The 23,782-nt window shown below is 43.9% G+C and overlaps 1 pseudogene; it reads right to left on the bottom strand.

Annotated features, from left to right (window-relative positions):
* Positions 1 to 23,181: 23,181 nt before the first annotated feature.
* Positions 23,182 to 23,564, bottom strand: Gm34303 (annotated as a pseudogene).
* Between the last annotated feature and the right edge of the window lie 218 nt (positions 23,565 to 23,782).

The raw sequence follows: 23,782 nt of genomic DNA, 5'->3' as shown, positions 1-23,782 counted from the left end.
CCAACAGGCAAATGCATCCTCCTGACACACACACACATGAATATGCATACACATGCAGATACACACTAATAATAATGATAAATGAAATAAGCAGAAAATATATTAAAAAATGAATTTAGGAGGGTGGCATCATGACGTGGTGACACCATTTGAGAAAGACCTTTTGCTTACACACTCTTGCCTTCTTAACTGGATATGCTAGTTCAACAGGAAGGCTCTCCACTCTCTGTTCTCCTATCCCCCATGGTCTGGGCTGCATTTGTCTCCAGTGTAATGAGCCTCACTTGGGGAACTTTAAGTTCCCCAAGCATCATTCAGGAGCCTGGAGGAGAGACCACACACAGACCTTCACTCCCAGACACTTTTCTTTTTCCTTTTTCATATTGAAGGGGGAAAAAAAAAAGCTCTGCCTTCTAATAAAGGAGAATAAAATCGACATTCATCACACATATCTAAATGTGGACTATGTGATACTTTCATGATGTTTTATTCTGTTGTTCCCATCTGAATCCTAAGAGGTGGTTTGATATCCCAAATCTCTAAATTCTAATATCTCAAATGGCCAATCCAAACCCATATTCAATTATATTCCCCTAGCTCCCATTGAACCAGGAGGAATTCTCTGGAGGGTGGTGTTATTTGAATAACTGTTTCTCAGAACTGTTTCACTGGAAATGCTGACCAGAGCCCCCTGAGAAGAGGCACATGTGTGGGACCACGTGGCTGCCTAGGGCTCCTGCCAGTATTCAGTAATTACATAGTATTGCATTTCTTTTAAAGCCAAGTTGTCCGTGCAGGAAAAAGATGGTTAAAAAAAAATTACATCAATAGAAACTGAGTGGAGTGGATATGACTTTTCAAAAGGAAACTCATACATTTTACCCCCTAGTAAACACAAGGGCAGTTTCTTCTATTCAAACCAAGCAGGGCATTAACCCCAACAAAGCTTATGGTTTCAAGTGGCAGAGACCACAGACCATTGCGTCCAGAAGCCAACTGTAAACAGAATGCTCCAATACAGTGTAAACTCCTCTAGCCCACTTCAACCCATCTACAGTTTGAGCATCAGCTTTGCCTGCTGGGTGTCATGTGCATGAACCCAGCTGAGGAGCTCATGACGCCGTGGTATGAAGTCTGCAGGCACTCACAACATACATGTGGCACTGATGAATCCTGCTAAGAGACCCTGGGAACAGGAGGTAACTGTTTATTAATGGGGCATCTTTAGCCATGCAACCCCTGTACTCTTTAATCACCTCCTCTGCAAGATGTGGGTGCTAGTGGCACCAGATGTTTCTTCCCTTACTAGAAGAGAACCAGTGATCTGCTGCACACTGTTCAACACTAAGTTTCAAGGCAGCCATGGCAGTGCCCCTTCTAGGGCACCGCTGTACTTAACACAGTGATCTCTCTGGTGCTCAGCTAGTGTGGGTTCATAGGGAAAACCCATCCGTCAGTCTGCACTGTTTGTATCTGGCCCTCCAGTCTGGCACAACCCCAAGTCTTTCTTCTTTCTTCTTTGCTTCTTGCTTCCTCCCTCCCCCACCTCCTCCTCCTCTCCCTCCTCCTCCTTCTCTTCCTCCTCCTCCTCCATCTCCTTCCTTCTCCCTCTTTTCCTCCTCCTCCTTCTCTTTTCTTCTCCCTCTTTTCCTCCTCCTCCTCCTTCTGCATACATACCCTCAGCATCCCCCACAGCAGCCTCCATTCACAAACTCCCATCTAGACTACAATGAGTCTCCTTGCTTTAGCCCATCCTCAGAAGAAATCACCCTCAGATGTCTAGCTTGGGCATGTCAAAGCTTGTCTAGACCTTCTTTGATTTATGAAGAATATGTTCCTACTAGGGAGGAAACGAGGACTGAAGTGGAGCCCTAAGGGTTCTTTGGAGAATCAGTTGTATTGGATGGTGTTTTGCTGGGGCAAACACATGAAGGAGTCCTTTCCTGAAGTGGACACTGGTGAAAGGCTAAGGCAGACTCGTGAGGGAACGTTTCACTGAAGCAGACACAAGAGACAGGACGTTCTGCTAAAGCAAATTCAAAAGGACACGTGATGAAGGAGTCTTTGCTAACAACACACATGTTGGTCCACCTTACACTGCATAGTTTGAGCTGCATTTGTCAGGACTCTGAGGACTCAAGCTGATTGGATGCTTGTACTGAGGCAAGACCTGTGCTGAGGCCAGGCACGTGGAGGGCATGTTTGGAAGGGATAAATAGAACTCCACCGAGTGAGACAGAGCTTGGCTTGCTGGTACAGCCAGCTGTGCAACACTTGTGAGTCTTGAGTCTTCCCTGATCTTTGCTTCCCTGAGAGGGGCACAGCTAAAAATCGTTCCTGATGTTCCTGTTAGTCCCTCCTGCTGACTCAAGCTGAGACAGGCCTGGCTGTCTCTGTTAGGTTGCTTCACCACTGTTACTAACCTGACACTACCTAACTGGATCTCTGGTATATCCATTGAAGGGTTTTGCGAATGGATCAAGCTGCCATTGCTGACCTGTAAACTGAACTGCCAATTTCCAGACAACACAGACGGGAGTTGCACCAAAGGACCTTTCTAAACAGGTCCACTTCCCCCCCACCCTATCCTTTCTTTTCCACTATGTCTGGTGGGTGGTGAGCTACAAAGGGGGGTTAAAGATTTAAGAACTATCATTAAAAATAGGATTTGAAAAAATTAGAGTTATAGGGGACTGAGGCAAACCAGAGGACTGAATCCCAGGTGAGCTTTCCAATTGGGGCGCATGAGCCACACTAGCAATTACTGTTGGATCATGGGCCTGCCACTTGAAGACACCAGTAACTCTAAACAGCTGGATCCCACAGCTGAAGAAACCGATCATGCCCCCGACCTGTGCCTCTCTCTTTCTGGGACAGCGAATCCAGAAGCCATGTTTTGCTTCCCAGTACCAAATGTTTGGTACTGCCCAGTACCCGGTCACTCAACATCCTTTGTCCCAGACAAGAATCACATGGGGTGGAACTTCTCATCATCTCCTGAAAGGATAGAAAATGCTTTCCTTTGTTTGGGGATTTCGTTGAAGGTTCTCCTCTGGGTTCCTCTACCCCCTACCCTGCTACCCTCCCCATGGTAACTTTTACCTTAAGCTATCCCTCTTAATGAAGCCCCTCTAGAGGTCCTGACGGCAAGCCTCTCTTTCCCATCAAGATTTCCTTATGTTGTCACTGATACTATATTATACTATTATATACTATTATACTATTCCTTTTTAATGCTTTCCCACCTTAAAGCCCAATCCTGCCTCCTCTCCCTCTCTCTCTCTCTCTCTCTCTCTCTCTCTCTCTCTCTCTCTCTCTCTTTCTCTCTCTCTCTCTCTCCAAAGCTCACTTACGAAGAGTAATTTTGTGTCAGCTTTCCCCAAACCAACCACAGTCACACTCATTCTATGACAATTACTTACTACCTCTCTTCTGTCAGAATATGAGCCTAATTTGGTTCGCATCCTGCCCCTGAGTCCTTAAAGGCCACTATCACCTATGGGGGAAAAATATCAAAATTCAAAAAGTTCGAAGTTTCTCTTGAATATTCAATTGTTTTCACCCCCTGTAAAGTGGAATAGTCATAAATCCAACCATGCTAAGTTGGGGGGTGAGTGTGGAGGAGTTTGCACATGCCAGCCACTATGCCTTATGATGTGGCATCTGGCCTAGCCAATGTTGAGTCCTGATGAGAAAGCAAAACCAGACCCTACTTACAGCAAAACCATTTCTATCCATCATATTTGCTTGAATGTGTTTTTGGCCAGGTCTGTGAAACATTCAAGTATAGACAGTTTATAGATCTCTTATATTTCAACCATCATACTCCTGTTCAGTGCTAGAGTTGATTTCTGAATGCATGTGGGTGCTCCCCTTTGAGTGTGTATGTGTGCCCTCGTGTGTGCAAATGCATGTGTGTGCTGGGACATGTGCATGGATATGTGTGCATTGAGAGGCCAGAGGACAACATCAGGAATCGTCTTCAGTTGCCCATTCGCCTTCTCTGAAATGAGGCTCTCTCTGGTCTGGATCTCACACTTAGAGTGGCTAGCTAGGCAGCCCCAAGGAAACTCCTGTCTCTGCTTCCCCAGCCTTAGGATTGCAAGTTCTCCTCCACACCACCCATATGTGGTCAACACACTAAACCCAGTCCTCATGTGTCTGGGACAGGCAAGAGCTTGACCAGCTGAGCCATCCCCTGCCAGACAGACCTCAGGTCTGGTTTTTATAACATGTGGAAGAAAGCATTCTGGACCCGATTTCACAGATGTGACCTGTGGTCGGGTGACTTCCACCAGGTCATAATTGTAGTGCGTGTGGCACTGAGACAACAACTCAGATCACCTGTGCCAAATCGAACGTGGTCTTGGCAAAAGGGAAGTGATTTTTAAAGACCTTAAAAGGGTTGTGACAGTACAAACTTGCCATCTCAACATCTGTGAGGCTGAAGCAAGAAGACCCTGAGTGATGAAGCCAGGGTGGCTACATGGCAAGCCCTAGGGCGGCAGGAACTATATAGTCAGACTCTATCTCAAAAATAAATAAAGTAATTACTATACGTAACCGACAATGGCCGTGCACTCCAACTCAAGGGAGCTCCAGTCTTGGGGGGAGAGGATCTATAGAGTCTTCATTATGGGTGACGAATTGAATTCACCTTTGATTGAGCTCAATGGAGAAAGGCATGCCTCAGTGAGCACAACCCTGTGAGCAGCTGGGGGGAAGCCCTGACCAGTCTCACTTCCTTCCACCAACAGCTCTCTCCCCCACATTCTTCTCAGCATTGTCTCCACTTCCCTGTAACTCACTTATGAGTCAAGTGCAGGCAAGGCCAGCTGCAGACACGCTCTGTTGGCTCCCTGTGCGCCACAGCCTCTGTGCAGGTCTCCAGCACAACACGGCTCTCCTCCAAGGCCCAAAGGAGGCCAGGCTCTGCAGGCCAACAAGTCACAGGGGACCTCCAGAGCCACCTGTTATTGTGACCATATGCTGCCTAGTCACTTTGTTTTGATCAGAGTGTTCCAAAAAGGAAATAAAGCCTACCTTTTTTTTAAGGCCACTTGTCCAGCCCCTTTAAATATTCAGGATTCATTGTTGTTAGATTCACTGGAGACATGAATGAACAACACACTGCCTGCAGTCAGTGTGGTCTCCCGGGTAGGGAGGAAACGTCTGGGTTTGTTGGCAACTTTTCCTGTCAGCTAGGACAAGGTGTCAAATACAGAATTCACACTTAAGAGGAATGACACAATAAAGCTTAAAATATATATATTATTTACATTTTTAGGGGGTAAAATTATCCTAGGGTACATATGATCTATGGGCTGTGGATTGGCGATGCAGAGGCTTTCTATGTAGTGAAAATGAAATAAATATATATAATATGTACAACATCTTATATACTATATATTTATAAAATATTTTAAATAATATTTAAATATCAATAATATAATATATAAATGTATTTGTTTATCTTGGTATAAAATGTATTTATAATATGTAATTTTATATATTATTTAAAATATATAGTTTATAATATATAGTTATATGATATAATAGTTATAATATATAATATATGTTTACATCTAATCATATGTGCTAAAAATAGAGTAAAAGAAAAACAAAACAAATGAATTTATATGAGCAAGTGTACTACAGACATCTCAGTACATCCAGGAATGGTGGCGTCATATAATGAGCTGTATCCGTCCTCCACCCCAAAATGTGCTGGGATCGTAGTCCCTAGTGCCTGAGAAATTAATTTTATTTGAAAATAAGGATCTACAGAGGTGATGAACGTAAAGCCCTGCCGTGGAAGGGTGCCTATGCCCATAGTTAGTGTCCTTAAAAAGGAAGACCTCACATGAAGAGAAAAGCAGACCTCCTCATGGCAAGTAGCATCAGAGATGTCTGCAGCCTTGCTCAGCCTTGATGGGGAAGCTCGGGCCCTAGGGCAAGGAGACCATACACTTCTGTTGTTTCAAACCACCCTGTTAACCCCGTTAGTAGTATTTTATTTTAGTTAGTAGCAGTATGGTTTCCTGGGAACAGCTCCCCTCATTTAGATCTTCCCATCCAAGGCTTCTTCAGTTTGGGTTTAGCTGACTCCCTCCTCCTCCTCCTCCTCCTCCTCCTCCTCCTCCTCCTCTTCTTCCTCCTCCTCTTCCTCCCCCTCCTCCTCCTCTTCCTCCTCCTCCTCCTCCTCCTCCTCCTTCTCTTCCTCTTCCTCCCCCTCTTTCTCCTCCTCCTCCTCTTCTTCCTCCTCCTCCTTCTCTTCCTCTTCCTCCCCCTCTTTCTCCTCATCTTCCTCCTACTCTTCCTACTCTTCCTCCTCCTCTTCCTGCTCCTTCTCTTCTTCCTCCTCCTCCTCTTCCTCCTCTTCTTTCTCTTCCTCCTCCTCCTCTTCCTGCTCCTCCTCCTCCTCCTCTTCCTGCTCCTCCTCCTCCTCACCATCCAGGCCTGCACTGATGTTGTGGCTACCCAGAATCCCTTCCTCCATCACTCTACAGAATTACCTTGGTGATTTTTTTCTGCTCTAAAATGGATGTCTGCAGATTTGATGTCTCCCTCACAGTGAACGGAAGCGCCCGAGAGTAAAGTAAACACTTTGACCTAATCACAGTCATGGATGTCAGTAGGAATCAAATACTCATTTCTTGGTTAAGAACACAAACAAAAATGAATTAAATTGAAAATGAGAAATCTCATTCATATTTTTTTCAATGGATAAATATTCAGTAAATACTTTTTAAATAATTTTTTCATACAACATATTCTGATCATGGTTCCCCACCCTCATCTCCTCCCAGATCCTCAAACTTCATGTCTTCTTCCTCTATCTCTTTAGAAACACATCAGAATAAAACAAAGAGAAGAAAAAAAGAGCACAATAACCCATAAATACAAAATGGAAGCCATGGTAACAAGAAAAAAAATCCCAAACACCACATTATAAAACAAAAAATCTCCAATACCACCATTAGTTTGTTTTGTGCTGGTCATCTACTTGCTGACTCCCTCATGGTGCCTGCCTCTCTGTGTGGTTTGTGTACCCAGGAAGACTCCACTGGAGAAAACTAACCTATCATTGGAGAGAACTAATCTTCCTTTGTGAATGATTCGCAAATGGAGAAAGTCTCTGGGTTAGGGATAGTGTCGTGTGTCCATGCCCCCTTCTCAGTGTTGGGACACATCTGGCTTAAACCTGTGCAGTCCCTGTGCATGCTGCTACCGTCTCTGTGACTTCTTATGCGTATCAGTCCTCTTGTGTCTGGAAAGCAATGTTTCCTTGCTGTCTTCCACCCTCACTGGCTCCGCCTCCTCCTCCACCACCATCACCTCCTCTTCCTCCTCTTCCTCCACTTCTTCCTCCTCTTCCTCCTCTTCCTCCACTTCTTCCTCCTCTTCCTCTTCTTCCTCCACTTCTTCCTCCTCTTCCTCCTCTTCCTCCACTTCTTCCTCCTCTTCCTCCTTTCCTCCTCCTTCCTCCTTCTCTTCCTTCTTCTCCTTTTAAATGTATTCTTCTCTCATATATTACATCCCAACAGCAGTTTTCCCTCCCCACTCTGCTCCCCTCAGCCTCCCTTTCCCCCACTTTGCCTCCCCTCAGAAAAGAGCAGACCTCCCAGGGACATCAATCAAACATGACATAAGAAGCTACAAGAGACCAGGCACATACCATCATAGGTACCAACATACATCAAGGCTGGACAGGGCAACCCAGGAGGAGAAGGGTCTCAAAGGCAGGCAAAAGAGTCAGAGATGGTTTCCACTCCTACGGTTCTGATTTCCAAAAGAACAACAAGCTACTCAGCCATAACGTATATGCAAAGGACCAAGGTCAGACCCCTAACAGGCTCCCTGGTCTCTGCAAGTTCCCATGAGTCCCAGTCAGTTGATTCTGTGGGCCATGTTCTCCTGGTGTGTCCCTGACCACACTGGGTCTTCCGATCCTTCCTCTCCCTCGTCTCTGCAGGATTCTCTGAGCTCTGCCTAATGTTGGGCTCTGGGACTCAGCATCTGCTCCCATCAGTTGCTGGATGAAGTCTCTCTAGTCTCTTTGATGATGACTCTGTTAGGCTCCAGTCTAAGCACTCTCTGCAGGCAGGGCGAACTGTAGGATGGTGGTTTCATGCCTGGGTTGCTGTACCAATCTCTCCACTTGAGGCTTTGCTTGATTTCAGAAGATGGCCAGTTCAGGCCCCATGTCCCCATTACTAGGAGTCTTTGCTAGGGTTACTCTTGAAGATACCATAACCTAGATGTCTACCAACTGAAGAATGGATAAAGGAGATGTGGCACATTTATATAATAGAGTATTACTCAGCTGTTAAAAATAATGACATCATGAAATTTGCAGGCAAATGGATGGAAGGAGAAAAAAATCACCCTAAGTGAGTGTACTGGTTTAAATATGCTTGGCCCAGGGAGTGGCACTATTAGGAGATGTGGCCTTGCTGGATGAAGTGTGTCACTTTGGAGGTGGGCTTTGAGACCTTCCTCCTAGCTTCCTGGAAGTCAGTCTTCTCCTGAGTGCCTTCAGATCAAGAAGGAAAATTCTTAGCTCCTTCTCCATCACCATGCCTGCCTGAACACTGCCATGCTTCCTGCTTTGATGATAATGGACTGAACCTCTGTATGTACGCCATCCCCAATTAAACATTGTCCTTTATAAGAATTGCCTCGAGAGGCAGGCAGATTTATGAGTTCAAGGCCAGCCCGGTCTACAAAGTGAGTGCCAAGACAGCCAGGGCTACACAGAGAAACCCTGTCTCGAAAACAACAACAACAACAACAAAATAAACAAAAAAACAAAACAAAACAAAAAGAATTGCCTCAGTCATAGTGTCTCTTCACAGCGATGGAAACCCTAAGACAGTGAGGTAACCGAGACCCAGAAAAACAAATATGATATATGCTCACTTATAAGTGGATATTAGCTAATATTAGTGGATAAAAGACAGTCATGATACAGACCTAGAGAAGCTAAGTAACAAAGAGGGCTTAAGGCAGGGACAAAAGGACCTCTCAGGGCAGGGGAAATAGAATAGATTCTGCAGAAGACCAGGCGGGGATCAGGTGGGAGGGAGCAAAAGAGAAATTACTGGGAGAAACAACTGGAATTGAGAGGAATTCCGGGAATTGAGGGGGAAACCCACTGGTTCTTAGAGTCTTTCTGCTTCTTCTACATAATTTCGTGAGCTGTGAGTGGAGAGTTTGATATCTTTATTTTCTGCATATTGTCCAGTGGTGAGTCTCTGTGTTTGTTCCCATCTACTGCAGGAGGAAGCTTCTCTGGTGATGGCTAACTAAGAAACTGATCTATGTACATAGGAGAAGGCCATTAGGAGTCAGTTTATTGCCATATTCCTGTAGTAGAACAACAGAATTAGCTTCTCCCCTAGGTCCCTGGCGTATCTAGTCTCAGATTCTTAGCTACCTGAACAGTGCTCCACCTCATGGAACGCACTTAAAATATAATCTGAAAACATTTGGTTACTCTTGCGACTTCCGTGCCACCATTGCGCCAGCATGTCAGGCAGGCAGGTTTTTGTTGTCGATCAAAGGGTTGTGGCTGGGTTGCAGAGTACCTTCCGGAACCATCCATACTAGTCAATAGGGCTGAAGGCTCTAGGTAGGCAATAATTTGACTTTCCCATGTTCAATAAGATACATAGGTGTTGTCTTCAACAATAAGGCCTTAGCATCAATTTGTGAAGAGCAACCAATAGACTTGGAAATATCCTGAGTTGTTTGGGGGGTTCCATGGGGTTCATTGGGCCAACAACTCAATAAGCTATATAACCCATTTCTGGCACTGGAGATTTCACTGGGAGATGTCTTGGTTGGTTGGGCTTTGTCTCCCCTGTTGTTTAGTGATGTCATTTAGATTTATTTTGTATATGAATATATTTTAAGAAGCTTGTACTATAGTAGATTTCCATATGACCCCTCAAATGGCCCTTAGTGTTAGCTGTCCATCTCTGTATCCCACTCCTTACCCCCTTATGTCCCCTCTCCATTCTAGACTCCCCTCCACATCTTTCCATAACTAGAAATATATTCTATTTCCCCATTCCCAGTCCTCTAGCCCTTTATGCCTAACCTCTGCAGCATGTCTATTGAAAGCTTAAAAGCTAACATCCACACAAAAGAGAATGCATACCATGTTTGTCTTTTGGGGTCTGTATTACCTCACTCGGGATGAATTTTTTTTCCTATCTTCATCCATTTACCTGAGAGTTTCATGATTTCATTTCTTTTAACAGCAGAGTAATATTCCATTGTATAAATGTACCACATTTTCATTATCCATTTATCTGTTGATGGACATCTAGGCTGTTTCCAAATTCTGGTTATTGTTTATAGAGCAGCAATAAACACAAATGAGCATATGCCTCTGTAGTAGGATATAAAGTCCTTCGAGTATATGTTCAAGAGTGGTATAACTGGACCTGGAAGAAGACCTATTCCTAGCCTCCTATACAATAAATCTTTATTAAGAGTATATATTATGCTGAACGTAGTGGCAAATGCCTTTAATCCCAGCACTTGAGAAGCAGTGCCAGGTGGAGCTCTGTGAATTCAAGGTTTGGTCTACCTGGTCTACATACTGAAGTCCAGAACAGTCAAGACTACAAAGAGAGACCCTGTCTCAAACAAACAAAGATTATATGGACACTCGGTTGGTAAGGTATTTGCCTTGCAAGCATAAGGACCTGAGAACAAGAACCAAGGGAAAATGCTGGGTGTGGCCAGATGACAGCTGTGCCAATGCTCTCTGGGTAAGTACTGTTCTCACCCTCCACTATGAAGTGTCTTTTTGCAGTAGAAACTACTTATAGCGATCCATAACTGGTCAAAAAGGCAGAGAGGAAGTAACTGTGAGGAGCCCAGACCCTATTAGGACATTTATAACACAACTGCTATACCCAATGCTCAAGTAACATAAAGGAAAGAGGCAGAAAGACTCTGGGGGCCAGACGACCAGACAACTGCTATGAGATAGTGTCTTCCAGACATGACAGAGATGCTGCACCCATGAGCTCTCAACAATGGCTTGCCCACATTAGACCTATACAAGACCACACCAGGAAATATCCCAACATGGATGGGTAAATTTTTTTTTTTTTTGTTTTTTGTTTTTGTTTTTGTTTTTCGATACAGAGTTTCTCTGTATAGCCCTGGCAGTCCTGGAACTCACTTTGTAGACCAGGCTGGCCTCAAACTCAGAAATCCACCTGCTTCTGCCTCTGCCTCCCGAGTGCTGAGATTAAGGCGTGTGCCACCAATTTAACAAGGCCCCAAGCCTTCGATGAAGAACTTCAGGCAAGCAATGGCTGCTAAGGAATGAGAGTCAGTTTTCTCCAGAGATGAGCACTGGACTCAGTAGTGTGTGTGTGTGTGTGTGTGTGTGTGTGTGTGTGTGTGTGTGTGTGGTATGTACACACACATGTATGCACAACACTAGCTATAGAGGAGGTCATGAATTTGAGAGACAGGAGAGGAAAATGGAAGGAGTCAGAGAGACGGACAGATGAAAACAATTTATACAGTATACTCATGTGTGACATCCTCAAGAAAAACAAAATTTAAAAATTTTGTAGGGTCCGGGACCCGCCGAACTTAGGAAATTAGTCTGAACAGGTGAGAGGGTGCGCCAGAGAACCTGACAGCCTCTGGAACAGGCAGAAGCACAGAGGGGCTGAGGCAGCACCCTGTGTGGGCCGGGGACAGCCGGCCACCTTCCGGACCGGAGGACAGGTGCCCACCCAGCTGGGGAGGCGGCCTAAGCCACAGCAGCAGCGGTCGCCATCTTGGTCCGAGACCCGCCTAACTTAGGAAATTAGTCTGAACAGGTGAGAGGGTGCGCCAGAGAACCTGACAGCTTCTGGAACAGGCAGAAGCACAGAGGCGCTGAGGCAGCACCCTGTGTGGGCCGGGGACAGCCGGCCACCGTCCGAACCGGAGGACAGGTGCCCGCCCGGCTGGGGAGGCGGCCTAAGCCACAGCAGCAGCGGTCGCCATCTTGGTCCGGGACCCGCCGAACTTAGGAAATTAGTCTGAACAGGTGAGAGGGTGCGCCAGAGAACCTGACAGCTTCTGGAACAGGCAGAAGCACAGAGGGGCTGAGGCAGCACCCTGTGTGGGCCGGGGACAGCCGGCCACCTTCCGGACCGGAGGACAGGTGCCCACCCGGCTGGGGAGGCGGCCTAAGCCACAGCAGCAGCGGTCGCCATCTTGGTCCCGGGACTCCAAGGAACTTAGGAATTTAGTCTGCTTAGGTGAGAGTCTGTACCACCTGGGAACTGCCAAAGCAACACAGTGTCTGAGAAAGGTCCTGTTTTGGGCCTTCTTCTTCGGCCAGGAGGAGGTCCAAATACAAGATATCTGCGCACCTTCCCTGTAAGAGAGCTTGCCAGCAGAGAGTGCTCTGAGCACTGAAACTCAGAGGAGAGAATCTGTCTCCCAGGTCTGCTGATAGACGGTAACAGAATCACCAGAAGAACAATCTCTAAACAGAGTCAACTATAACTACTAACTCCAGAGATTACCAGATGGCGAAAGGTAAACGGAGGAATCTTACTAACAGGAACCAAGACCACTCACCATCACCAGAACCCAGCACACCCACTTCGCCCAGTCCAGGGGACCCCAACACACCTGAGAACCTAGACCTAGATTTAAAAGCATATCTCATGATGATGGTAGAGGACATCAAGAAGGACTTTAATAAATCACTTAAAGAAATACAGGAGAACACTGCTAAAGAGTTACAAGTCCTTAAAGAAAAACAGGAAAACACAATCAAACAGGTAGAAGTCCTTACAGAAAAAGAGGAAAAAACATACAAACAGGTGATGGAAATGAACAAAACCATACTAGACCTAAAAAGGGAAGTAGACACAATAAAGAAAACTCAAAGCGAGGCAACACTAGAGATAGAAACCCTAGGAAAGAAATCTGGAACCATAGATTTGAGCATCAGCAACAGAATACAAGAGATGGAAGAGAGAATCTCAGGTGCAGAAGATTCCATAGAGAACATCGGCACAACAATCAAAGAAAATGGAAAATGCAAAAAGATCCTAACTCAAAATATCCAGGAAATCCAGGACACAATAAGAAGACCAAACGTACGGATAATAGGAGTGGATGAGAATGAAGATTTTCAACTCAAAGGTCCAGCAAACATCTTCAACAAAATTATTGAAGAAAACTTCCCAAATCTAAAGAATGAGATGCATATGAACATACAAGAAGCCTACAGAACTCCAAATAGACTGGACCAGAAAAGAAATTCCTCCCGACACATAATAATCAGAACATCAAATGCACTAAATAAAGATAGAATACTAAAAGCAGTAAGGGAAAAAGGTCAAGTAACATATAAAGGCAAGCCTATCAGAATTACACCAGATTTTTCACCAGAGACTATGAAAGCCAGAAGAGCCTGGACAGATGTTATACAGACACTAAGAGAACACAAACTGCAGCCCAGGCTACTATACCCAGCCAAACTCTCAATTATCATAGAGGGAGAAACCAAAGTATTCCACGACAAAACCAAATTCACGCATTATCTCTCCACGAATCCAGCCCTTCAAAGGATAATAACAGAAAAAAAACCAATACAAGAACGGGAACAACGCCCTAGAAAAATCAAGAAGGTAATCCCTCAACAAACCTAAAAGAAGACAGCCACAAGAACAGAATGCCACCTTTAACAACTAAAATAACAGGAAGCAACAATTACTTTTCCTTAATATCTCTTAACATCAATGGTCTCAACTCGCCAATAAAAAGACATAGACTAACAAACTGGCTACACAAACAAGACCCAACATTTTGCTGCTTACAGGAAACTCATCTCAGAGAAAAAGATAGACACTACCTCAGAATGAAAGGCTGGAAAACAATTTTCCAAGCAAATGGTATGAAGAAACAAGCAGGAGTAGCCATCCTAATATCTGATAAGATTGACTTCCAACCCAAAGTCATCAAAAAAGACAAGGAGGGACACTTCATTCTCATCAAAGGTAAAATCCTCCAAGAGGAACTCTCAATTCTGAATATCTATGCTCCAAATACAAGAGCAGCCACATTCACTAAAGAAACTTTAGTAAAGCTCAAAGCACACATTGCGCCTCACACAATAATAGTGGGAGACTTCAACACACCACTTTCACCAATGGACAGATCATGGAAACAGAAACTAAACAGGGACACACTGAAACTAACAGAAGTGATGAAACAAATGGATCTGACAGATATCTACAGAACATTTTATCCTAAAACAAAAGGATATACCTTCTTCTCAGCACCTCATGGTACCTTCTCCAAAATTGACCACATAATAGGTCACAAATCAGGCCTCAACAGATTCAAAAATATTGAAATTGTCCCATGTATCCTATCAGATCACCATGCACTAAGGCTGATCTTCAATAACAAAATAAATAACAGAAAGCCAACATTCACATGGAAACTGAACAACACTCTTCTCAATGATACCTTGGTCAAGGAAGGAATAAAGAAAGAAATTAAAGACTTTTTAGAGTTTAATGAAAATGAAGCCACAACGTACCCAAACCTTTGGGACACAATGAAAGCATTTCTAAGAGGGAAACTCATAGCTATGAGTGCCTTCAAGAAAAAACGGGAGAGAGCACATACTAGCAGCTTGACAACACATCTAAAAGCTCTAGAAAAAAAGGAAGCAAATTCACCCAAGAGGAGTAGACGGCAGGAAATAATCAAACTCAGGGGTGAAATCAACCAAGTGGAAACAAGAAGAACTATTCAAAGAATTAACCAAACGAGGAGTTGGTTCTTTGAGAAAATCAACAAGATAGATAAACCCTTAGCTAGACTCACTAAAGGGCACAGGGACAAAATCCTAATTAACAAAATCAGAAATGAAAAGGGAGACATAACAACAGATCCTGAAGAAATCCAAAACACTATCAGATCCTTCTACAAAAGGCTATACTCAACAAAACTGGAAAACCTGGACGAAATGGACAAATTTCTGGACAGATACCAGGTACCAAAGTTGAATCAGGATCAAGTTGACCTTCTAAACAGTCCCATATCCCCTAAAGAAATAGAAGCAGTTATTAATAGTCTCCCAGCCAAAAAAAGCCCAGGACCAGACGGGTTTAGTGCAGAGTTCTATCAGACCTTCAAAGAAGATCTAACTCCAGTTCTGCACAAACTTTTTCACAAGATAGAAGTAGAAGGTATTCTACCCAACTCATTTTATGAAGCCACTATTACTCTGATACCTAAACCACAGAAAGATCCAACAAAGATAGAGAACTTCAGACCAATTTCTCTTATGAACATCGATGCAAAAATTCTTAATAAAATTCTCGCTAACCGAATCCAAGAACACATTAAAGCAATCATCCATCCTGACCAAGTAGGTTTTATTCCAGGGATGCAGGGATGGTTTAATATACGAAAATCCATCAATGTAATCCATTATATAAACAAACTCAAAGACAAAAACCACATGATCATCTCGTTAGATGCAGAAAAAGCATTTGACAAGATCCAACACCCATTCATGATAAAAGTTCTGGAAAGATCAGGAATTCAAGGCCAATACCTAAACATGATAAAAGCAATCTACAGCAAACCAGTAGCCAACATCAAAGTAAATGGAGAGAAGCTGGAAGCAATCCCACTAAAATCAGGGACTAGACAAGGCTGCCCACTTTCTCCCTACCTTTTCAACATAGTACTTGAAGTATTAGCCAGAGCAATTCGACAACAAAAGGAGATCAAGGGGATACAAATTGGAAAAGAGGAAGTCAAAATATCACTTTTTGCAGATGATATGATAGTATATATAAGTGACCCTAAAAATTCCAACAGAGAACTCCTAAACCTGATAAACAGCTTCGGTGAAGTAGCTGGATATAAAATTAACTCAAACAAGTCAATGGCCTTTCTCTACACAAAGAATAAACAGGCTGAGAAAGAAATTAGGGAAACAACACCCTTCTCAATAGCCACAAATAATATAAAATATCTCGGCGTGACTCTAACGAAGGAAGTGAAAGATCTGTATGATAAAAACTTCAAGTCCCTGAAGAAAGAAATTAAAGAAGATCTCAGAAGATGGAAAGATCTCCCATGCTCATGGATTGGCAGGACCAACATTGTAAAAATGGCTATCTTGCCAAAAGCAATCTACAGATTCAATGCAATCCCCATTAAAATTCCAACTCAATTCTTCAACGAACTAGAAGGAGCAATTTGCAAATTCATCTGGAATAACAAAAAACCGAGGATAGCAAAAACTCTTCTCAAGGATAAAAGAACCTCTGGTGGAATCACCATGCCTGACCTAAAGCTTTACTACAGAGCAATTGTGATAAAAACTGCATGGTACTGGTATAGAGACAGACAAGTGGACCAATGGAATAGAATTGAAGACCCAGAAATGAACCCACACACCTATGGTCACTTGATCTTCGACAAGGGAGCCAAAACCATCCAGTGGAAGAAAGACAGCATTTTCAACAATTGGTGCTGGCACAACTGGTTGTTATCATGTAGAAGAATGCGAATCGATCCATACTTATCTCCTTGTACTAAGGTCAAATCTAAGTGGATCAAGGAACTTCACATAAAACCAGAGACACTGAAACTTATAGAGGAGAAAGTGGGGAAAAGCCTTGAAGATATGGGCACAGGGGAAAAATTCCTGAACAGAACAGCAATGGCTTGTGCTGTAAGATCGAGAATTGACAAATGGGACCTAATGAAACTCCAAAGTTTCTGCAAGGCAAAAGACACTGTCTATAAGACAAAAAGACCACCAACAGACTGGGAAAGGATCTTTACCTATCCTAAATCAGATAGGGGACTAATATCCAACATATATAAAGAACTCAAGAAGGTGGACCTCAGAAAATCAAATAACCCCCTTAAAAAATGGGGCTCAGAACTGAACAAAGAATTCTCACCTGAGGAATACCGAATGGCAGAGAAGCACCTGAAAAAATGTTCAACATCCTTAATCATCAGGGAAATGCAAATCAAAACAACCCTGAGATTCCACCTCACACCAGTCAGAATGGCTAAGATCAAAAATTCAGGTGACAGCAGATGCTGGCGAGGATGTGGAGAAAGAGGAACACTCCTCCATTGTTGGTGGGATTGCAGGCTTGTACAACCACTCTGGAAATCAATCTGGCGGTTCCTCAGAAAATTGGACATAGTACTACCGGAGGATCCAGCAATACCTCTCCTGGGCATATATCCAGAAGAAGCCCCAACTGGTAAGAAGGACACATGCTCCACTATGTTCATAGCAGCCTTATTTATAATAGCCAGAAACTGGAAAGAACCCAGATGCCCCTCAACAGAGGAATGGATACAGAAAATGTGGTACATCTACACAATGGAGTACTACTCAGCTATTAAAAAGAATGAATTTATGAAATTCCTAGCCAAATGGATGGACCTGGAGAGCATCATCCTGAGTGAGGTAACACAATCACAAAGGAACTCACACAATATGTACTCACTGATAAGTGGATACTAGCCCAAAACCTAGGATACCCACGATATAAGATACAATTTCCTAAACACATGAAACTCAAGAAAAATGAAGACTGAAGTGTGGACACTATGCCCCTCCTTAGAAGTGGGAACAAAACACCCATGGAAGGAGTTACAGAAACAAAGTATGGAGCTGAGATGAAAGGATGGACCATGTAGAGACTGCCATATCCAGGGATCCACCCCATAATCAGCTTCCAAATGCTGACACCATTGCATACACTAGCAAGATTTTACTGAAAGGACCCAGATGTAGCTGTCTCTTGTGAGACTATGCCGGGGCCTAGCAAACACAGAAGTGGATGCTCACAGTCAGCTAATGGATGGATCACAGGGCTCCCAATGGAGGAGCTAGAGAAAGTACCCAAGGAGCTAAAGGGATCTTCAACCCTATAGGTGGAACAACATTATGAACTAACCAGTACCCCTGAGCTCTTGACTCTAGCTGCATATGTATCAAAAGATGGCCTAGTCGGCCATCACTGGAAAGAGAGGCCCATTGGACACGCAGACTTTGTGTGCCCCGGTACAGGGGAACGCCAGGGCCAAAGGGGGGGAGTGGGTGGGTAGGGGAGTGGGGGTGGGTGGGTAAGGGGGTCTTTTGGTATAGCATTGGAAATGTAAATGAGCTAAATACCTAATAAAAAATGGAAAAAAAAAAATTTTGTAAAGCATTGGGAATGTAGTGGGGAACAGAATGATATTAAAGTTGGGCCAGGGTTACAAAGTTAGACACCCCCTGGAGTGGTCAATGGTTTCTTCTCTTTCTTGGGTTCTCTAGAGAAGGCTGAACGCAGACTAGAAAGAGCCCAAGTAACATTTGAGGCAGAGCAACTGTCTACCTGGGAAACTACACGGGGCAGGGGGTGAGACGTGGAGGGCTGGGCTCAGGAAAGAGAGTTCAAACCCCAACTCTACTATGCGGCAATTAGCTCCTTAATCAGCTGTGAGATCTGGAGCAAGCAATTCACTCTGAAAGACAGCTAAACTGTGGAGAGCTGCAAATGAAAGTTGTGGACGTCGGACAGGAAGTACCTTCTGGTGAGAGGCAGAGCTACAGGGTAAAAGGAACAGACTTTTTAAAAAGAAACTAAAATAATATTCTTTATTCACACTAATAAAAGCTGAAATGTCAAAAAGAACAAAAGAAAGAAAGAAAGAAAGAAAGAAAGAAAGAAAGAAAGAAAGAAAGAAAGAAAGAAAGAAAGAGGGAGGGAGGGAGGGAGGGAGGGAGGGAGGGAGGGAGGGAGGGAGGGAGGGAGGGAGGGAGGGAGGGAGGGAGGAAGGAAAGCTGGTGTGATGGCACACACTTCTAAGGCTGGTGCAGGGAAATAGAGATGGGGAGCATACTGGGCCTCACTGGCCAATCAGTCTCACCAAGATGACAGCCCCCAGGTACCAGTAGGAGAGACCTTGTCTGAAAAAATAAGGTGGACAATTCCTGAGGAATGACAACCAAAGTGGACCTCAGACCTCCTACACATATATATGCCCACATTCATGAAGTAACTAATTAGTTAAGTCCTTACAATCACCGACGTCTAGCGCTCTGGAAGACTAGAAGAACTCGGAAGAATTTGCGGGCCCTCCTCCACCCTTCACCTGTCAGGATACAGAACAAAAATCCTAACGAGAACAATAGAACCTAAACTCTGCTTTTGAAGCCATCTATTCTCCATCCCTCTTGGCAAACCCCAGCTGTGGCAGCCTCCTGTGCCCTCTGAGCTCCTGCTCACTGTGCCTCACTTCCCCGGCCTCTGGACCAGAAGACACAGTCAGGAGCAGACTGATTTGAAAGTAGAGCAAACATTTGCGGTAACACCTTGTTATCTTGTGCTTCTCTACCTGGGTTAGCCTCTGAACGGTGGCTAAAGGTGGGTGTTTCCTGCAGCTTAAAACCTCTCCCTTCACTCCATGGGCCTGCCCAGGTATAAGAGCCTCCACAGGGCTATCTCATATTACAGCAGGGGAGAGGTATTGCCTGTGCACCCTTCTCATCCAAATCTTTGGACCCGTGCTAAGAAAATGCGTTGTATCAGAAGACTGTGGATTCTGTCACGGCTCACCTGCTCACCAGCTGTGTAAATTTGCACAGTTTTTCAAACAGTCTGTTTCCCTCATTAGACACGGGTGTTCTGTACCTGGCAGTGTTGCCAGAACCAAGAGCACATGGGAAAACTCTGTAAAGAACCTTTACATAAATATCAAATGCCTTTATATAAATATTAGTTATATGTCAATTGAGTACAGACCTTTCAGCTGCATATTATACGTAATGGGCATCACTCACAGTCAGAAGAGAGCATGTCACTTACAACCTATGGGGGCAACAAGGCTTTGCTAGTATTCATTGATGGTCTATAGGTTGCCTAAGAGCAATTCAGACAGGAGATAAAGGACGGATGATCGAAGTCTGAAGCGGAAGGGATGGTGAGGGATCCTAGAAGAGGTTGAAGAAGTTAAGGTGATCTATGTCATAAGGGTAATTCTGGGATAGTATTATCACACAGTCTGTAAAATAGACGTATAACCCAAGTGATTGGAGCTACTGAGGTTAGAATGTGGTCTGGATTGAATTGCTGTCCATGAAAATGATGGGACCCTTTCCCATTTGGGTAGAATGCTGACTCAAGTGTGGCAGATACATCCAAGAGGAGAAACCTGATTTCCAAAGAAGCCTTGGACATCAGGGATTTAACAAAGGTCCCTGATGGATCCCTTAAGGAGGACAGAGACAGCAGAGCTGGGACACAGGAATAAACAACTTGCACTATGCATTATGCTAAGCAACATTGCGTTTAAAATGCTGCCTCGTGGTCTCAAGTCCACAGCCTCCACCTCCACACTAGCAAAGGTTTTAGGTTTGTGTGTACTTTGCAACCCTAATCTCGTCACACTTCAAGATGCTGCATCCTGGGAAAATTGCCTACAACATGATACAAGAGGGCCAATTAAAGAGCATGCTAAACTTCTGTGCTGGCTGTGGGCCGCTATCTTGGAGCTGGAGGTCCCATCTTTGATGAAGGATGACCTCACCAAGGTCACTTTAGTTCACCTCCCATGTGGTGGTTCACAACCATCTGTAACTTAAGTGCCAGTGGATCCGACACTCTCTTCTGCACCACAGGCACCTGTCAGATTCATGGTGCACATACATACATGCAAGCAAAGCACTCATCCACATAAAATAAAATAAAATAAAATAAAATAAAATAAAATAAAAGGTTTTTTTTTTTATTTCAAAGTAAAGTCACCTAGGTATGATAGATGACACAAAGGTCTCTCTGTAGAACCATCTTTCCCTGTCTTCATGATGACAAGCTACCACTGGATAGACAGTCATGAATGCAAGCTGAACTACCTGACTCAAATGGTTGCAAAGCAAAGATTTCTGGGTTTGATATAATTGGGACCACTTTCTGGCCCAGTTGCCCATTTGTAGAAGGTACCATTCAGAGCATGTGGGAATAATTTTACTAGCCAGTTGTATAAAGCTTGCAAAGCAATGGCATACATTGAGAAGCCCCTAAATTGCAACAACCAGGAAACAGCCAAGCTTCTCTTCTGAATGTCTTGTGTTCCTGAGCAACTCCCCAGGCTGGCAGGTAGATATATCTAAGCTAACAACCAGGCCTGGTCACCTTCCAGACTTCCCAGGGCTCAGTGGCCATGGGTGGGTATCCTCACACCTATACCTGTTTCTTATTTGCAAACAAGACAATGAGCTCTTCCATCTTCATTCCTGCATTACTAGGTAGGATGGAAAGGACATCCCAATTCTCTTCTGATTATGGAAATGCTGTGGCACACTGCAACTATCATTGCTATCACAAACTCCTGGGACTAATAAATTATATACAAATAATGAGGTATTTCCCGGTGGTATCATTAGAAAATACTTGTGATGTTACAATAAAATTAATCTCATGGAGAAGCAACAAAACACCAGGTTGAAGATTTTTATGGGGGTGGGAAAGCAATTTTCTCAATAGGTTCACGTTGCTCATCATAATGACATTATGTTGGGTTTGTTGGCACATGCCTGTAAACCTATCACTCAGGAAGCTGAGTCAGGGAGATCTCAAGTTCAAGAACAGCCTGTTTTACAAATCAGAACCCTATCTCAAAATGAACAAAAACAAAGCAAAACAAAACATACACAGTAACATCTGGGCCTGATGGACCATGCCTTTAATCCCATCACTCAGCACTCAAGAGGTAGAGAAAGGTGGTCTCTATGAGTCCAAAGCAAGCTTTGTCTGCATATTGAGTTCTAGGCCAGTCAGGAATACAAAGAGAGACCCTCATCTCAAAAGGAAAAAAAAAAGGGCTGGTTCACTGTCTCCATGGGTATAGGAATTTACTGTCCCATTGAAGTGTTGGGTGGCAAAACTTTTTAAGAAGATAGAGCAGACATGTCTACTGATTCCAGATAGGACTCCTACCTCAGACCAAAGTAAGGATACCACCAAAGTCTTACTTGGTGAGCCAGTGTATTAGTCAGGGTTCTCTAGAGTCACAGAACTTATGGATAGTCTCTAGATAATAAAGGAATTTATTGATGACTTACAGTCGGCAGCTCAATTCCCAACAATTGTTCAGTCGCAGCTGTGAATGGAAGTCCAAGGATCTAGCAGTTACTCAGTCTCACGCAGCAAGCAGGCGAAGGAGCAAGAGCAAGAGCTAGACTCCCTTTTTCCAATGTCCTTATATTGTCTCCAGCAGAAGGTGTAGCCCAGATTAAAGGTGTGGTCCACCACACCCTTAATCCCAGATGAAAGGCGTAGCCCAGATTAAAGGTGTGCTCCTTGAACTCAATTCAATCTTCTGGAATCCATAGCCACTATGGCTCAAGATCTCCAAACCAAGATCCAGATAAGGATCTCCAAGCCTCCAGATAAGGGTCACTGGTGAGCCTTCAATTCCGGATTGTAGTTCATTCCAAATATTGTCAAGTTGACAACCAGGAATAGCCACTACAGCCAGTAAGTTTCACTGGGGTTACTTATAGGAGTATGGGTGAGAGATTACTTATAGGAGCAGAAATGACAGTTGTATCACCAAAACCCACTCTAGCACATGTAACAGCTCACAAAGCTGAGAATGTGACACACACTGTACAGCCTACAGACATCATGAGAGGTTGGACAGCGTCTAACCCAGGTACCTCAACCAGTCTGAGTTTCTTCTAGACCTCTGGTCTGGTCTTAGAGTCCTTGTAGCTCAGCTTTCTTCTGTCTGAGAGGAGGACTCTCAGCTTTTATTGCTTAGTCTAGCAAGGAATGGCCTATTGAATCTGGTCAGTTTCAGGGACTTCCTGAAACCATTTTGGATTTTGTATCTTCTTCCTCCTCTTCCTCCTCCTCCTCCTCCTCTTCCTTTTCCTCTTCCTCTTCCTCTTCCTCTTCCTCTTCCTCTTCCTCTTCCTCTTCCTCTTCCTCTTCCTCTTCTTCTTCTTCTTCTTCTTCTTCTTCTTCTTCTTCTTCTTCTTCTTCTTCTTCTTCTCCTTCTTCTTCTCCTCCTCCTCCTCCTCTCTCTTTTTTTTTTTTTTGGTTTCAAGGTACTGTGTTTCTTTATTTGTTCTTCAATCTGCCATAGTTTAATGAGTACATGATTCTTTGACTTGGCATTCACTTCTGAGTTGGTTTTGAAACAATCCTTGATTATTGTACCAGCTGGCATGACTACTGATCTCTCCATTCCTTTGGAGTGACTCTGCCAACAGGGGACAGGTTCCAGTCTATTCCAATTTGTGTAGCTGTATATGTCCATATAGAAACACAGAAGATGCCTCCACCTGCTAATATAGCATTTCCATATTTGTCATGGAAATTAGGAATCCTCTTCTGATGGCTCTGCCTTGCCACCACTTGCTGAATGCTTCGAACTTGGAGATGGCTTAGTGTAGTGCGTTTTTGGTCAAGGATTTTGTTTTTCAGAACTCTTTGCAAGGATAGCTGGGGTGAATTTGCACCAAGGCAGCAGTGTAGTCACCACCGTTCCATCTTTGTCTCTGAGATGTTGCCCTTGTATCCTCCTTCTTAAGATGCTTCCTGCAGAATGGAGTGCTTCAATCTTGAAGGAAGCTTTCACACAACACTAAGGTAGGTCAAAGAACAAATGAAATCAGTGAAATTATACTATCTTGGATTTCTTATTTCTTCCAGTGTGCATGTAAGAAATTAAAATAATAAAAAGTTAGGCA

Source organism: Mus musculus, chromosome 3, assembly GCF_000001635.26.
Source record: "Mus musculus strain C57BL/6J chromosome 3, GRCm38.p6 C57BL/6J".
NCBI classification, from domain to species: Eukaryota; Metazoa; Chordata; class Mammalia; order Rodentia; family Muridae; genus Mus; species Mus musculus.
Note: the sequence above shows the minus strand (reverse complement) of the source record. Positions and strands in the feature narration are given on the sequence as shown.